The sequence below is a fragment of the Eulemur rufifrons genome, chromosome 29 (genome assembly GCF_041146395.1).
Source record: "Eulemur rufifrons isolate Redbay chromosome 29, OSU_ERuf_1, whole genome shotgun sequence".
Lineage (NCBI taxonomy): Eukaryota > Metazoa > Chordata > Mammalia > Primates > Lemuridae > Eulemur > Eulemur rufifrons.
In genome coordinates, this window is record NC_091011.1 from 6,154,609 (window position 1) to 6,169,951 (window position 15,343).

A 15,343-nucleotide genomic window follows, 5' to 3' on the forward strand; every position below is an offset into this window, starting at 1 on the left:
AGTAAATACGTTGACAAAAATTTGAGCAATTACAATTGTTTCTTTAAGGGACAGAGGAACTTTGAAATTATTCCTTTTATTAAATGCATACAGAGTAATTTAAACATGATCTTCTTACTTAAATTTCTATTTTCAGTGTCTGGTCTTTAAGGTTGTAACCATGTTTGAGTTCTGTTTTATAACTGAGTTTGCGAGGGCGTACGAAAGTCCTGCACTCACACAGTTATTTTTCTCTTTGGGCACGTGGTGCCTTATTTGCTGGCCTCCCTGTCCGGGATGTCCTGTGCCCTCTGCTCTGTGCCTCATTTGGCACATGGTGTCAGACGGGCCTCATCAGCTGCTCTTGCTGCCACCAGTTACGAACCTCGGCAAGAGGGACTACTTGAGCTTCACTGTCTTGTCTTTGCCATGCAATAAATACTCTCACTTTGGCAGTTTCCTCAAAACGTTAGATATTCATGTGTGTATGAGGCAGACCCTGAGAAAGGGACTCCTGATACCTTTATCTTACTGTTATCATTTTACTAACTAGGGAGGAACAAGAAAAAGTATTTGAAGTTGCTGTGATATGAAGATTATTTCTAACTTCTGTGAGATTTCCCTCTAATTGATCCTTAAGAAAGAAGTAAATTTTTAGCGCATGAAGATGGATTCCACCTGCAGCTGTCCTAGGGGTTCTCTGGGGCTTGTTGGGCGGGTTTAAGTTCTGTGAAGGTTTTCATTCCCGCTCTGAGCAGCTGGGTGGCAGGGGTGGGAGGGGAAGGCTGTGTCCCCACCAGTTATTTCTAGGTGCGAGAGAACCTGTTTAGGATACAGGAACTGGGTTTTGATCACTTGATAGTATTGCTTGAAGAAGCAGCAGCATAAAAGAAGTAAAGTCACAGGAAAAACAAAATTTTTCGTTATTGGTAGGAAATTCCAAAGTATGTTGGGAATGTAAGGAGCTAGTTATAACATTTATTTCATGGGGAAAGTGTATCTCCTATAATTGTTAAGGACGGTCACAGCTTTTTTTTTTCAATTTTACAAATCCTTTATTTAGTAAGCATTGTTTATTCCAGCTTTTAAAGTTCATTAGTGAGTTTTTAAGACTGTAAATGAACATCTTAGCTTAAGGTGTTCAATATAACCCATTTATTTTAGGGGTACTCTGGGAGAAACTGGAAATGAGCTTACTAGGAGATTAGGCTTTCCCTTTTAAATACATATTTTGAAAGATAGAAATTGATTATTTTCTAAAAACCAATATGAAAGCACTATAAAATAATATTCTATACCAAGTAGTTTAGTTTCAGGTCACCAGTGAGATTTTATTTTATAGTGTGTCTATATGTATAAGCACACATACATACATACATATATATGAAATAGTATATATGTGTGTGTATACCTGGCACCTTAATTGCTTTTAAAAATGGAGTTGAACCTTGCAGTTTTACAGAACTACCATGAGTAATACAGACATCCGTTTTACAGTGATCAGATCTCCCCAAATGTAAGTTTTTCTCTGATCTCATACTCCATTTATCTTGACCATGGAATGAAAGTGGCTTGAAATTGTTCTTAATGTGAAATTAAAAACAAAACAAAAAACCTAAAAAGATAGAACATATCACATCTTAGACCATCAGATGGTTTGTTCTGGTAAATCCAGGAAGATGACAGGGAGGCCTTCAAGGATAGGAGGCCCCTAAATGTTTAGGGGTCTCTCATTGGGAGATGGGGAAAGGGAGAAGGCTCTCTTCTACATGCCACAGGGGCAGCCCGAGCCCCAGTTGAAGAATAGGAATGCCACTGTCTTCGTTGGTGCATTTTGGGATGGTCACGATGAAGGTGAGGATGTTAAGGTGCTTTGCAGGGACTGTGGACTCTGCCTGCGGTGACCTTCTTTGTGCCTCTGGCTTTGCTCTGGGACAGCTGTGGGCCTGTCCTTCCTCCTGGCAGTCTTCCTTCTGGGCCCCTTATCAGTTCCACTTAAATTGCAGCCTCTTCCCTGTTTATTCTGCCCAGTTCTTTTCTTTTATTCCATAGCACTGCCCTCTTAAATTCTCGATAAGTAAATTGGTGTGTTTATTGCTTGCTGTCTATTTTCCCCAGATAAAATATAAACTCCATGAGGGCAGGATCTTTGCTTTAAGCACTAATGTGCTGGGCATGGAATAAGTGCTTGGTGAATATTTGTTGAGCGGGTGAGTCTCTTTGAGATCAATTGTATTTCTCTTCTGCTTAGGTGACCAAGAGGTTGGATACCCCAAGTGTGTGAAGCTCTGTGATTGGTCACCCCATGACTGTGTCACCTTTGGTGAAGATGGTGTAATACTCGCTAAGCTGAGACATTGCTCACTAATTGCAGGCCCCTTCCTGTTGCTTAGTAAAGTGTTCTCGTCCCTCTTAGAGCTGTGGATGGCAATCTCTGCTTTCCGGTTTAGCATGGTTGCAGTTTCAGGATGGGAGTGGCATGTGTTGGGCTCCTAGTGGGCTGGGTATTAATGTGTATTTGAAACCTGCTCTTTAATATGCAAATTGATTTAGCATAAACCTAGCTCTCTGGTCTTCAAAGACTTTAATATTAGGTGTAGAGTAAGGATTTAAGACCCAGGCTTGTGGGTCCCTGGGCTCGATACTCTGTGTCCCTCGTGTGGGAGTGTGATTCTGGCAGGTCAGTCACTTCAAGGCTACCGTCTGTCAGCAGTGCCTGGGACCAGACACGGGGCCGCCTAAGCCTAGGGTGCTGTGCTGGCCGTGAGAAGAAAGTGTGGGTTGAAGTAGGTTTAGAAGGCAAAGCAATCAGGATTTGGTAAGCAGTTCTGCATGGCAAAGGAAGAGTTTGAGGCTGACTGATTTCTGTCTTGGGTGAGTGACTGAAGGATCATAGAGTAGACTGCTATTCTCAGGACCAGGGCGATGCCAGCATTTCGGAAGATGTTTCAAATGAAATTCGTCTTCTGATGAACCCCTCTCTGTGGAAATGCCCTTTGCCCTGGTCACCCAGGCTGGGGTCACCCACTGCCCTTCCCTGAATCCCTCATGTCCACTTCTGTGTCCTGATGGGCACAGTTCCGTGAGCCTCCGGGTCTCAGCTTGGAAGCCTCCCTCCCACCTCTTGCCCAGAGCGTAGTCTCCCAGGCTGGCCTCGCTTGAGCTCACCCGCTTTGCTGGGCTTCCCGAGTGACAGCGGAGTTCCTGTTCAGGAGGATCAAGACGGGGCCTGTTCTCCTCCCAGCGGTCCCGTCTGGGCTTTTGGGAATAGGGTCAGGTGAAAGAAAGCCCAGCCGTGGCCCTGTCCGGAGAATGAGGTCTTGGGGAGAGGTGCCAAAAAGCATTTTTCATCGAAACACCTGGTTGAGATACGGACACAGGAAGATACTCTCTTGAGACCTACTGATGATGAGCAAGGTTCACAACATGGGGGGGAAAGGTTTTGGGTAAAGAAATGTTTTGTAACTTTAGCAGTAGAAGAAGGAAGGACTCTGCAGATACCTGTAGATTATCTGTGCCCATGTACATTTTAAGTTTGTATTGCTTGTGTTTGCACACGTGGTACAAATTTCATATGTATGTATATGTGCACGTACACACAGACACACATGCACACACTCTCTCTCTCTTCCGTCTTCTCGTGCGAGTGTCCTTCCTTTGGGGGACGGCATTAGAAGCACACAGCCTGCAGCTGCTTCCTGCGGCGGGGGAGGCCAGTTGGCTCCGGCTCTCTCGCTGTTTGTTAGAGCTGAAGTACTCCTATGAATAACCAGGCCACTGCCATTTATAACTGCTTCTCAAGTGTGTAAGAGTATGTACACCTGTGAGCAAGATACCAGGGAGACAACTATTATGTGCCCATAATAATTTAAAGTAAAAAATTTAAAAAAAAGAACAGTGACAACACCCCCCCCATTTCTCCTCCCCATCAGCATGCTTCAGGCCGCGGCGGGGGGAGAGGCTGTCTCCTTGGGGTTGAGGAAGGAGCTCGACTGTGTTTTGTGCTGGGACTTTTTGTACTTCATCTCAGTCTTCCCAGCAAACCCTTTGACATGGTGTTACCCAGATTTACTTACAATAAAAGCGAGGCTCAGAGACTTTTGTTGCCTTATTGAGCGAGGCCAAATAGCTGGAAAGTGGAAGGCGCCAGCTTCATGCTCAGTTTTCTCAGGCCCCAAACCAGAGTCTCTTCCTCGTCCCCACACTGGCATAACTCGGGGGTGTGGGACACCGTCCACCTTCCCTTTCCCTCCGTGTTCCATTCAGGACAGTTTCTGTGACTGTCCCCGTGGGGAGCTCTCCTTCGCAGGCCTCTCGGTGCCGGGGAGCCTGTGGCTGTCCTTGGAGCCTGCGGGGAGTGAGGAGTGTGGTGTCTGACGAGGCTCATCCGCCTGGTGTGTCTTTCGTCCCAGGGTGTTTGTGTCTCTAGAGGTTGGGCTGGTCATTTTGTATCTTCGGTTTCTTTCCTTATGAGACCCATGCTTTCCTTTCCCCTCGTGAACACCGTTGTAACATCCTGTCTTCCAATTCCGGACCTTGCTAGATCTGTTTCCCTTAGTTGGTTTCTCTTATCGTTGTGGGTCTTACTTTCTTTTCATGCCCGATAATTCTCACTGGATGCCAGACGTGGTGAATTTTACACGGCCGGGTGCTGGCTTTTTTTGTGGGGGTGTTCCTTTAAATGTTTTTAGGCTCTATTCCGGGAATAGTTAAGCTTCTTGGACACAGTTTGATCCTTTTGGGTCTTGCTCATAAGCTCTGTGAGCTGGGCCTGGAGTCACTTTTAGTTTGGGGCTCATTTGCCCTCACTGTTAAGACCTCGTGGGTTGGTGGGAACACACTTCTCCCCACCCTCTGGGGATGGTTCTGCCCACTCCTTTCTGGTGGTTCTTCCCTGCCTCGGTAGTTTCCTTTGTGCATGTGCCAGTCGATGCTCTGCTGAGGATTTGTGGGGAACCCTCTGCACGTCCCCAGCGCTGTCCTCTGTGGAGCGCTGTCCTCTCTGCCGCGGCTCCCGGGAACACTGACCTCTGTCTCCTTAGGAAGACCCCAGAGGACGGTCCTCCGCCTTGCTCTGCAGCTCGGCGGAAACTGTAGGCAGCAAGGTGGGCGCCGGGGGCAGCTTCTCTTTCAGGGATCGCTGCCCCGTGCTGCCTGCTATCCACTGTGTGAAAACCACTTCGGTTTCCTAGTTATTTAAAGAGAGAGGGGACATCTTACCCTTGATATTCCATGCTGGCCAGAAGCTCAGAAGTCACCCATAGTACTATTTTAGCCGGGGTTCTAGGAAGAGATCAGCTTCAAAGCATTTTTGTGGATTTCAACCTTAGAGCTGAAAAGAAATTTATAGTCATGTGGTCCAAAACCCTGATTTTGTAGGTGAGGACGTAGGCCCAGAGAGTGAAGATACTTGCTTAGAGTCATAGCACTTGTCCTACCAGCAGTTTATAAACATGCAGCTCATGCCACAATTAGATGTTTCCTACCTAAAAGATACGGTGAACTGTTTCTGGTGGCCCACACCAAGGCTGGGCTGGGACAGTCCTCTCCGCTGTCAGGGCTGGCCAAGCTTTATCTTAGAGGGAAAGTAGCTGTTTGGCAGAAGGACTGAGTTCCTTGTGCCCTGGGATCTGTGCTGTTTATTTTCGTGACTAAAATGAGCTTTGGACAAAGCTCCACAGAAAATACGCCTCAAGGAAGCATCCATCACCTGGAACCTCCATCCTCTTGACCTGTGAGCCACACCCTTCAGCAGGCTCCAGGGGCTCCCTGCCCTTCACACCTGAGCCAGGTGCACCTGGGGATCTGGGCGGAGCACTGGGCCAGACCCAGCTGCCTTTCCCCTCGGCCCTCTGCCCTCCACCCAGCAGAGGGGCTCCGAAATGAGGGAAAGCCACCAGCACGGATTAGATCATGTTAAACCCCGGGGCCTTTTCCTGGTCAACCAGGACAATGAGCACCTTTTCCAGATTGTGAGATTATTGTTGAGAAAGTTTAAGGAAGAGCTGCCTCTCTCGTTCTGCTAATGGGGGCGGAGTGCGGGTGTGTTGTGTGCCTATGGTGTGCCCTGTACTCCGCTAGGAAGGTAACGCTTTCTCGGATCATCTTTCCAACTGTGCCTGGTTTGGTTTTCTGGTTTTAGTGTAGGTGGGTTGTGGAACCAAGAGAGAAAATGGGAAACTTGAAGCTGCAGAAGTTGGGTTTGCTTGATTGCATGACTTTGTGCACCCACTAGGATTGCAATCCCTGTTTCAGACACGGAAGCTGAAGCTCAGAGATGCTGAGGGATTGTCCTCACACCTGGGACACCAAAATTCTAAACCTTCTCTTCCCAACCTCAGAGCTGTACTGTCCCATTAGCCTGCTACACTGCCTTTTTGTTAATTTGTGCTTTTTTTACTCTGTCCTTTTTATCTGGGGTGCATAGGTGCATATGTCAATGGCTGACGTAGCTGGGTGACCCTGGGTGTCCTTTGTCTCCTGGAGGGATTTGGCCTGTTGGTGAAATCTTGGCCTGACCCTCTGAGGCCTCCGGAAGCTCAGCATATGCAGCGATGGTCTGTGACCCAGGAGAGACAAGTGACAGGTCTAGGCAATATTCAGGGAGGAAACCTGGAATCTCTCCCCGTTTTCCAGAACTTTGAGTCACAGTTGGCGGTTGGCCAGAATCAAAGCACATTTATTTCATTTTGAAGTTAGCTGTTTTTCAAATTATATTCATAGCCTAATTTGAATCATCACCGGTCATCTTGTAGTACTTTAAAAGGTTGTGTTGGCAGCATTATTAAGTGAGGAGTTTAGAGAATCTACAGTTAGATCTTCTGTTAAGTTACTGTAGAGCTCATAGTCAATTAAGGTGCCACTTGCCAACTATTCCAATAAATTAACATTATGTTACTGTTACATTTGTGGACATTGCAATGTGTGAATAGTTGCCTTTGTACAGGGAGGGGGTTTGTTAAGGTTGGGGGTGGAGGCGGTGGTGGGTGGAGGCAGGGATGGAGCCCTTGGAGGTGGGGGAGGGTGGGGGAGGGGTGGGAGAAATGGGTGGGGAGGCGGCAGCGCGGGAGCAGTGGTGGTAGCAGTAAAAATAGCAGCTAGTATTTACTGAGCGGTGCTTTCCCAGCATGATCATGCTAAATCTTCAAAACAGCCCTTTGAGGTTATCCTCACGCAGGGAGGTTTCATGTCTCCCCCAAGGTCACGTAGCTACTCATCTGCAGAAATTCTAGCTCTTCACCTTTAGGCCCAGCTGCCTCATTGATGTGGGAATACTGGATCAAAAAACAGGAACAAAACTGACTTGGCAAAGGCATTTTATTTTGGGAAAACCATTCGTCAAGATTGACAGGCTCTGGGCACGAGGTTCCTTTGTAGGGTGGTGATGGCAATGTTCTAAAATTAGGCGGTGCGATGGTTGTACAGATCTGTAAGTACGCTGACACTGGATTGTACCCTTGCAACAAAGATGAAATTTGTGCACTGTGACTTACACCTCAACAAAGCTGTGTAAAGAAGTAAATGATTGATAGAGTCCCCCTCCTCCGTGAATAACTGAAATTGATGTTTCTGTGCCTTTTGAGGCCTATAGAGGTTGGGTGCAGTAAGATTTTAGTGAAAATGTGATTATTTTTTATATGGTGGCATTTTCCCTGCCAGGCTAGGCATTCTTAACTGTTTTGGAGAAAACTTTTTTGTATTCTGCCCAGAGGCAGTGCCGGTATTTTCATGTCTGTTTCAGCGGCCCGTGTGAATGCAGTCACAGGTGGAAAGCATGGCCTTCATCCCTCCATCCCAGACAGCTGCGGTGGAGTTCTCTTCTTTCTCACCTCAGGTTCTTGGAAATAGTTCTTGTTTTGGTTTAAGGATCAATTTGACATAAATCTCTGCTCAAAAATCTCTTGCTTCCTTTGCTTTCGAATAGACATATGCCTGTTATATTCAAACAAGCAATGTCACTTTGGGCAAAAAAATGGCTCGGACTCATTTATTATTTGTGTTATTTCCATATGAGGGAACTAATTTTGCACACCTTGGCAACTGGCAGAATTGGAGCGCTGATATTGCAGCTTTTACCAGGTTCTCTGATGTTTTAGGAATTTATGTGAGTGACAGATTTTGTAGTTACCTGGAGCGCAGTTGTTAAAAATGTGTTCTGTGATTCAGCCCCAGCGGGGTTCACACCCACAGCTATTAGACGTGGGACCCTAGGCAAGGGGCCCTCCTACTTCTCCTCAGCTGTTAAGAGCGGGTAACAACAGTACCTACTGGGAAAGAATTTCAGTGAGATGCATGAAACTGTCTAGCATTGCACCTGGTACCTAGGATTGTAATAGAAGCAAGCCCTGCCATTTTTGCATTAATTTTTAATAAAAATTACTAATTATGTAGCTGGGGATAGGGTGACGTGTGAAATCTTTAACTACATCATACCTACGGGTTGTATTGCTTGGAAGTTCTAGGGGTGGACATCTGTGCCGTTGGTAGACGTGGGTGCCAGGCGTAGGGAGGGAGCTGGTGACGTGTTCGGATGACACCTCCGGTTATCAGACGGTAGGTGACACAGAACAGCAGTTAACATCGTTACTCTTCACTAGGGCAGCGATCTCATAGTTTACTGGATTTTTCAGTTTGAAACATTTTACGACGACTTTAAATGTGTTTTGTGTGAAAGGACAGAACCCACGGCTGTTGCATTTGACATGTTCCTCCACAGACACATTCCCGTGGCACCCTGGGTGGGGCCCCAGCACGTGCACCGGCCCTCCCCTTGGAGCAGACAACGTGTGGGACTGTCTTTAAAAGCCTTCTGCCTTGGTAGCAGGACACTGGCTGCAGGAAAGAGTTGTGGGAGAGCTGGGACAGCCCCTTTAACCCCGTCCTCAGGCGTGTGTCCCCCACGCCGTTCTCACTCATTGCGATCGTTGGTTGGTTGGTTTTGTAACCCATAGTATGTAGAATTTATCCCCTTTGAGATTTCAACTTGTAGGTTTTGATCGAGCATTCTCTTAGGTGAAAGACACTTCAGATTCCCCCATTCTGTTCTCTCTGGCATTTTGATCTTCGTTTATCTTTGTGGAATTAATTAAATGTACCTTCAGTGCCTTTGTCCAGGTCCCGGAAATATTGTGCATAGGGCAGGCTAAGGACACAACCATGTGACACCCACTAGAGAGGGAGGGAGCTGGCTGCTGGCCCCGTGCTCAGTAGTGAGGTCAGCACCTGCTGTCTGCTGAACACCTAGCGGCTTAGTCTCTGGACAGGCCCTCTGTTTACATCATTTTAATTTAAACCTCACAAGTGCAAGTGACCCGTGAAGTGGCCCTTCTGTCCCAAGGAGGTGCAAAGGTGAAGGAAGGTACCCAGAATCCCAGGACTAACCAGCATGTGGGAACTGGGACCTGACCTGGCGTCTGGCTGCCTGTTTGTCACCCAGCAGGCACCTGCCGCGCTGACTGTGACACTCCTCTCTCATTGAGTTCCCTGGCTGTCCTCCCAGACATGCATTGGTCCCGTTTTTAGATAAGGAAACGCTTGAATTGCCCAGTGAACATTGTCCGGTTCTCTCGAGCCAGTTCCTCTTGTGCATCCTGTGCTGTCTGGCATCCCGCTGGGCAGGAACTTAATAGAAGCTCTACTTGCAACAGAAGGCCTGAGACCGGGGGAAGCTGCCAGTTGGCCGCTCTTCTGTGCCCAGGCTGCCTTGCGATGCTTTTCGTGGAAGCCTGGGCTCTGCAGGTTGGTGGTGAGGATTCTTTCCCCTCCATCCTCTCGGAGAGGCAGAGGCAGACCAGCCTCTGGGGGAAGGTGGGCACCCATCAATTTACCCTCATTATTTCCCACCCGGAATTAAAGCAGGGCGGTGGGGTAAGGTGGTACGAGGCATCAGACTTTCCATCTGGGCTGTCAGAGAGAGCTCCAGAAGGCCGAGGTTTTGGGTGGGCCTTGAGGGTGAGTTGATGGGGTCTACATTGCGGGCAGGGTAGAGAACGTTCCAGAGAGTGAGAAACCCTTGGCAGTGCAGGGTTGGAGGCACATGCCATGGGCAGTCCCTCTGGAGTCAGGAAAACCGGGCTGGGAGGCAGCTTCCAGAGTTGCCATGGAAGTGTGGCTTCTGGGGCCCCCTGCCGCGGCCTGACTGAGCAGATCTGGCTGGGGCCTGGAGTCTGCATTTCTGCACGTTCCTCCAAGGTGACGATTGGCCATACTGTGACACCCATGGCCCCAGCACGCCATCCGCCAGAGCCCACGCTCTGGCTTGCCACTTTTCTTCTCCCAGGTCACTTTTTATGTGTTATCTTGGAAACCTCAGGTTCTTCATCAGCAGAATGGGGGAAGTTAAAATACCCGCTCCATCAGGCAGGGTCTCAGCAGCGTGCAGTGGGCAGCTCCCTCGGGGCTATAGGACGAGAGTTTGCCGGAGGGGGTCAGGAGAAGACAGCGGGGTGAAGGTCCCGGCCTGGGGCCAGCAAGAGGCCTGAGGGAGCCGGGTTAGGGCTGTTCATGCACCCCCTGCAGCATGGCTAATGGAAGGAACAGCGCAGCTGGAGAACCAACCCCCCCGCCTCCGGGTCCTTGTCCCTCCCTGGCCCAGCCCATTGGCCACCCACGACCGGAAGCCAGAGGACAAGGGATCTGGTCAGTGCAGCCCGGGCAGGTTCACTGCCTGGCACAGGGTGGAGGAGCGGGCGGAGGCCACCCTTCCCGCTGACTGGAGGGGTCAGTGCAAGTTATAGGAGGTCACTTAGCAGAGTGCTGTGCCTGGGTCACCCCGAGAGAGCAGGGGCTTTTTTTTGTTCGTCTTTATGAAGGTGGTGGTTCTGCCCAGATCCACCAGATGGGCCGATTCTGACTTTGGCAAGTGTTTCTTAAGCCACATGGATTTGGGAAGGTCCAGCATTAAATAGCGAAGTGGCCCCTGGGACTTTAACTCAGGAGTTTGGGCTGCATTCTCCCACCCTTCCCCCTCCCCTTTCCCCTGGAGGTCGATGGCAGTGACCAAGGGCTACTGGAGAAAGCACTTGCTGCTAACAGCCACCTTTACGAAAGGATCCCAGCTTCCCTTTCCAGTCCCCTGGGGCCTCCTGCTGACCCAGGGATCCTTCCTGTCCCCCTGCCCGGTCCTCCCCTGATGGGGGAGGCTAGGGAACAGACACACAGACAAACAAAAACTGACCTTAAGTGGAAACCAAGCTAGCACAATGATAAACCTTTTAATCTCATCCCAGTGTTTGTTACCCTGCACCTGGCAAAGTGCCACTGTTTGCCTCCGAACGGTGGATAGACATTTGCACCTGACCTTCTAGCCCTGTCAGGAACTTCTTTTTAATGCCATGGTGGGTTAACTTTTCCCTGCTGCCTTTGTGTTTTGGCTTTATTTTATAATCACCATCATTTTTGGATAGACATTTGCACCTGACCTTCTAGCCCTGTCAGGAACTTCTTTTTAATGCCATGGTGGGTTAACTTTTCCCTGCTGCCTTTGTGATTTGGCTTTATTTTATAATCACCATCATTTTTCATACTATGACATCTTTCTTGGCTTCTGAAGAGAGCAGAATTCTTGCCCGAAGCTCCTATCTGTTGAATTTAAAAGGGTACATTTCTTTTTTGACTTGGGAATTTTATAAACAAATGAACTGCTTGTTGAGATTTTATTCGTACTGCCATAATTTGTCATGCAAGCCTGTCAGATTTTGAGCAGTGCTTAGAGTTGCAAAATAAAATATAGGATGCCCAGTTAATTACAGATAAACCACAAATAATTTTTTAGGGTAAGACTCATGCAATATTTGGGACATACCTATACCAAAAATTCAGATATTTGCTAAATCTGGCAATACTATTTAGATACGGTTGCCTTAAGTTAGGTTTATAGGTTACTTATCTTCTAAATACATGTCTCAGTGGAGCCCGGTTTGCACTTAAAAGAGGAGTCCTCAGGGAAAGCAATCCCTCTAGTGAATGGGTCTCTAACTTGAGTGTGCACAGAAAGCGCCCAGGTGCTTGTTTACCTGCAGGGCTTTGCTCATCCCCAGGGAGGCCTCGAGCAGGGCTGTGTGGAGCCTGGGTGACCTGGGTGCTGGCCCCACCCACCCTGTGAAATAGATGGGGCTGCATTTCTTCTCGAGACACTTTCTCAGTGTTTGTGCAATTTGATTCCAATGCATTTGTGTTAGTGTTGCATAGTAATCACATATATAGAGGTAAATATTTCCAATAAGATGTTCTCATGATTTAATCAAACTTTGAAACTATTCTGAAGTTTGCTTGCAAGATGACTGAGGAATTCACGTAAAAGAAGCAAGAGTGGAAGTGATCTGCTGACGATAATCATGTTGGCAAACTGTGAGAGTGGGACACAGGGGGCGTCGGCCCAGGGGTGGGCAGACCTGTGGAGGTAGCTGAGAAACACACACATGTGCATGTGTGATGATAACGTGGGAACAAAGCAACCTCCCACATCGGGCAGAGGGAAGGCTTGGCCCGGGTAAGCTGGCCGGCCGTGGTGGGAGGAAGGGACCAGTGCATGCTCTGCTCTTTCCCTCGCCACCAAAATAAACGTCGCACAGGTGAAAGAATAATGCACCAAGTCAGAAGAGAAATCAGGATACCACACAATGAAGGTTTTTCAGTTTTCTTGATAGAGACTGAAAGTAATTTTCAAGCCTAAAAATGAACCAAAAGGAAAAGGTCAAGAAACTTGGCTACATTGAATTAAACTTTTAAGAATCAAAAATGCAATTAAATCTAAAGATGGACAAGGTGGGAAAACATTTGCTGTAAATATGGCTGCACTTGGTTGCTGCGGCATAAAGTGCGCATCGTGGGAGGATGAGGAAGGACAGCAGTGCCCCGGGCCAGCAGCACCAACAGGCCGCGTTGGCGGGGTGTAAACAGACCTGCCCAGTGATCAAGGGGTTCTTAACACGTTTTGCCAGTGAGCAGATTGACTCAGAGAGTCCAGGTAACTGGCCCCAAACCCTCATCTAATGGGGGTCGGGGCTGTGATTCATCCATGGACATTTTGGGTTGGAAAGCCCTGTGCTGTCAGCTTCCAGCTGACCTCTCAAAGGATGGTCCAAGAGAAGAAATACAAAGGGCTAAGATGCCTGTGAAAAAATACTCAACCTCAGTATAAAGACATGTGTGCAAGGTGAGGCCACCGCTTACCTCTGGAATTGGCAGGAAAAAAATTTCCAGAAAAATAAACACAGCCCTGGCTGGCTTGGGTATTATGAAACAGGCGGTGGCCTCTGCTCCGGGTGGGAGGGTAAATGTGTGAAGAAGAGTTTGACAGTATGTATCTAAGGTCTTAAAAAAATGCTCATGACCTCTGGCCTAGTCCTCTACTTCTAGGGATCCTAAGCAAATAACCAGAAATGGGAACAAAGTTTTATGCCCAAAGGTGTTTATTTGATCATTATTTATGTTATCTGAAAGTTGCAAACAACTGCAAAGTGTCTACTAGGTAGTTTAGAATATGAAAAAAAAAAATGATATATACCAAGATTTTAGAATATCCGCTTATCAATTGTGGGGGGAAGAAGCAAAACACAAACTTGTTTACACAATCTGATTTCAACAGTGTCCAGCTATGCATACTAAAGGTACTAAGACCACAAAAATGCTATTATCCTACTGTTAGAGGATTCAGGCTAATTTTTCTTTCATAGCTAGTCTGGGTTAGATATTTATAAAACAGAGTTTTTACATGGATTGTCTTACAGTTTGGAAAAGAAGAAAAATTACTTGTCTCGGTTGATAAGTAGCAGAGCCTGAGTGGGGAGGACTGGCTGTGGAGTTACAGACGAGGCGAGGCGGGGAGACCCAGCTGGGGAGGGCTGGGAGCCACCACCTTCCCGACTCGCTGGGAGAGCCCGGCTCCCTCCTGGGCGCCTCTGTGGGGTGCTGGGGGCTTTGCCCTGGCCTCCAGACACCCGTGTCCTCCCCACAGTCCCTCCCCTCTTTCCTAAAAGCTTCCCTTCTCCACAACCTATATGCTCATCAGTAAGAAACTGGTTAAACAAATTACACCACACATCCACTCAGTGGGCTATGCTGGAGTGCTGATGTCATGGAAAATTTAAAAAACTGGTATTAAAGTACAATATGTGGAATATGATTATGATTCCATATTTTATCAGGATCATTGGTAACCCCCCAGATGATTCAGATAGAGCATACATGTGCTCAATAATTTAAGCATTGCATATATGCACATAGTGAGGTTTTGTTTTTATTTTTCTGAAAGAGTGTACCAAAAACCGATAGGGGAACCCCTGGTCGTGAGAGCAGAGAGAGGTTCGTTTTAATTTTTTTCTTCATATTTTGTTTCTAACATCCATATTTTCATAGTTTGCAAGTTTTATATCTATGATTAAAAAAGAAAAGAAAGCCATTTCTTTCAAAGGGGGAAGAGAGAGAAAAGCGGTGAAAATGTCTCCTATTTCTTAGGCCTTTGTTTTGTTTTGTTTTGTTTTCTCCAGATTTTCTGGAGGAAGGTGTGAACTCGACTTTGCCTCCCCAGGGAACAACATTCTTCTTCTAAGTGGCAGATTTGGGTGAGCCGGTCCTTCTGGACTCTGCCCCAGTCTCCCCTCTGCCTCCCCCGTTGTGAGTGGCCCCCCGAAGCCGGCGTTGACCAGACCTGAACCTGTTTGCTTGCAGGTCAGTGTGCACGCGGCAGAGGAGAGGTCAGCTTCCAGCGCATTCCATGTGCTAGCAAGGAGGGCTCTGGGCGGAGAAACCGCTTGCTGGGAAGTGTTCGGCAATAAAGAACAGGGCACAGTCCTGAGCCCTGCTGCTCTGGCCCCCGTGTTGAATTCCATGTGCTTTTTTGAGTTTCCTGGGCAGTTTGGGCGCTGCGCTGTGTGGGGGAGGAGCATGGGCTCTGCAACCGGCCTGCTCACACTCGAGTCCCAGAACAGCTGGGACCCACTGGGTGCAGGTGGGCGTGAGGGAGCTCACCTTCCCTTGCCTCAGTGGCTCTGGGAGAGGGAGCCTGGCCTGGCAGAGGGAGCTCCAGAGGGTGCATGTTGGCTATCGCGAGCACCCTTGCATGCCAGATGTTTCACATGCTGCAGTGTGCAATTCCGTGGTTCCTTTTGCATGAATAGGAACAAAGTTGTTGAAGTCAACTACTGTAATTGTGACAATGTATATGTTAATAGTAAGTTTTAGTGCAGATCTTGTACTTTTGGCACAATTCACAAGTTTCTGATTCAGAGGTAATACATGTGCATTGTAAAGATCTCAAAGATTTCATAAATCTGTAAGAGAAAATTGACATCTCCCCACCCCAAGTTAACCACTGCTAATATTTTTATATGAGAGATGGAGTCTCGCTCTGTTGCCCAGGCTG

At 47.8% G+C, this 15,343-nt stretch overlaps 1 protein-coding gene across 1 annotated transcript in view; it reads left to right on the top strand.

Moving 5' to 3' along the window:
* The window catches only part of GRB10 (growth factor receptor bound protein 10), a 179,587-nt gene that overhangs the window by 67,029 nt on the left and 97,215 nt on the right, over nt 1–15,343 (top strand). The gene's annotated exons all lie outside the window — the stretch shown is intronic.